The following is a 2,967-nucleotide window of genomic DNA, read 5'->3' on the forward strand; positions in this document are numbered from 1 at the left end:
TGTTTTATTAGTTTCATACCATTGTAATCAGAGAAGTTGTTTGATATGATTTTAATCTTAAATTTATTGAGACTTATATTGTGTCCTAATATGGTCTATCCTAGAGAATGTATCATGAGCACTTGAAAAAAAATGTATATTCTCTTGCTTTGGGGTGAAATGTTCTCAAGATAGCAATTAAATCCAGTTGATCTAGTTCTAGTGTGTCATTTAAGGCTGCTGTTTCTTTGTTAATTTTCTTTCTGGAGAATCTGGTCATAGATGTTAGTGGGGTATTAAAATTTCCTACTATTATAGTATTGCTGTTGATCTTACCCTTTATGTCCTTCAAAATCTGCCATATATATTTAGATGCTCCTATATTAGGTGCATAAATATTTACAATGGTTATATCCTCCTATTGGATTGCTCTCTTTATTATTATGTGATGACCTTCTTTATCTCGTATATTAGTTTTGTTTTAAAGGCTTTTTTTTTTAAGATATAAGTATTGCTACCCCAGATTTTTTTAATTCCATTTACATGAAATAATTTTTTTCAGCCCCTCACATTTAGTTTATGTGTATCTTTTGTTCTGAGGTGGTTCTCTTGTAGACAGCATATGCATGGGTCCTGTTTTCTTATCCATGCAGCTACCCAAGTTTTTTAATTAGAGCATTTTATCTATTTACAATTTAGGTTATTATTGACATGTGCTTATTTATTGCCTTTTTATTCTTTAAATCTACAATGCTCTTTTTTAAAATTTCTTTTTTTCCCTTTTCTCTTTTTATAGCAGACCCCTTAACATTTCTTTTAGTACTGGTTTGGTTGTAATAAGTTCCTTGAGGTTTTTTTTTCTGGGAAGCTTTTTATTTATCCTTCAATTCTAAATGATAGCCTTGCTGAATGAAGTAGTCTTGGTTGTAGGTTTTTGTTTCTCATCACTTTGAATATTTCTTGCCAATTCCTTCTGGCCTCAAGTGTTTCTGTTGAGAAGTCAGATGTCATCCTTATGGGGGCTTCTCTGTAGGTAATTAACTGCTTTTCTCATAAAGCTTTTAGTATTCTTTCTTTGCCTCTTAACGTTGGCACTTTAATTATGATGTGTCTTGGTGTAGGCCTCCTTAGGTTTCTCTTTAATGAGACTTTCTGTGTTTCTTGAACTTGTGTGACTTTTTCCTTCATCAATTTAGGGAGATTTTCAACTATGATTTCTTCAAACAGATTCTCTATCCCTTGTTTATTCTCTACTCCTTCAGGAACCTCTATGATGCGGATATTTTTTCTCTTTATGTTGTTACAGAGGTCTCTTAGAGTTGCCTCTGTCTTTTTGTACCTTTTTTTGTTTTGCTGCTCTCCTTCTTGCTTTTGTTTATCTTGTCTTCTAAATCTCTGATTTGATCCTCTGCTTCATCCAGCCTGCTGTTTATTTCTTCTAGTGCAGACTTCATTTCTAATATTGTATTTGTTATTTCTGACTGGTTCTTTTTTATGATTTCAATGTTCTCTTTGATGCTTGCTATTTATTTATATAGGTGCTCATTATGTCTATCCATTGTTGCTCTAAAATCCTTGGGCATCCTAAAAGTCATTATTTTAAACTCTGAATCTGGTAGTCTGGTTACTTTTATTTCATTTAGTTCTTTTTCTGGAGATTACTCTTGTTGATTTATTTGGTTCAATTTTTTTTTGTCTGTCCATTTTGTCTGTGTATTAGATAGTGCTGTCTGACTTTGAAATTTATGTGGTATCTTTATGAGGAAGATGGGCTTAGTGGTACTGACTTTCAGGCTACTTATTTTCTTTGTTCTATGACTGCTTCATGTGGGTAAAATTTTCTCTCCTTTTGTATGTGAGTATTTAATGCAGTTGTTCATTTTGTGTGTATGGTTATTCCTTCAGGCTGGCTGGCTCTAAAGGTCAACCTTGTTCATGTGTATTACACACTGTGTAACATCTGTTCTGTTGAGCATATTTATTCTGCACAGTGTCTGGTTCCTGCTTCACTCCTCTTTTGGGTGTGCTGCTTGTGTAGCTAGGTGAGTTTATGATTGGTGCTGTCTGCCACCCAGTACCAGTTGTTTTGGTTCTAGATCTTCTTGGGTTGGTGTCAGCCATTGTTTGTAATGTGCCATGGACTGCCTGTCTGGAGCTACTTCTCTTTTTTGTGTGTGTGTGTGTGTATGTGTTTGCGTTTTCTGTGCCTAGGTAGTTTAGGAGGGGCTAACCTGTTTATAAGAATCAGCCTCTTCCTGCTTAGAGATGACAGCATCTCATAAAAGCCCCAACCTCTGTAATATTTGCCTTCACGTTTCAGCTGCCCCACTTTTTCTTGTAACTGCTTGTTCTTCTCACAGAGTCTTATGTGGAAAGACTAATTTGGGCTCAGATTAGCCCCACTCAACCAACCCTTCTACAGGTTGCAAGCTTGGTGAGTTAGAGCATCTGAGGTTGGGGATACTACAGCCCTCAGTGTTATTTGGCCCCAGAAGTCAATGGGAGTGGCCTCTGAGACCCAGCTTTATGGTCTTCCCACAGTTAGAACAGTTTCTACTGAGTCTTGCATGGGACGGAATCACCTATTATAGACCAGGGAGCATTCTGGGAAAAGCTCTGTCCTAAAAGCCAGAAAATTGAGTCAGTGATGTGCCCCATGCTTCCTGACTTCTCAACATGACTCCACCTACATAGGAGGGACAGGAGAGACTTCTGAGGCTGGGGAAGTTGATTTTCTTCAGGTTGATGCCACTCAGAGGGGACTGCTCCACCCAAAAAAGATGGTGACTATGGTATTGGAAAATAACAGCACAGGGATTCTGGTGGCTGTTCCCCCCTGTGTGATAATGGGATTAAAAACTCCACATTGCTGCTGGTTGTATAACAAAATAACAATGCAATATATACAATACATAATACTTCAAAATGGTAATAAATGATGCTACTGGTTTGTGTATTTATTATATTTTTAATTGTTATTTTAGAATA

The sequence above is a fragment of the Saccopteryx bilineata genome, chromosome 3 (assembly GCF_036850765.1).
Source record: "Saccopteryx bilineata isolate mSacBil1 chromosome 3, mSacBil1_pri_phased_curated, whole genome shotgun sequence".
Classification (NCBI taxonomy): domain Eukaryota; kingdom Metazoa; phylum Chordata; class Mammalia; order Chiroptera; family Emballonuridae; genus Saccopteryx; species Saccopteryx bilineata.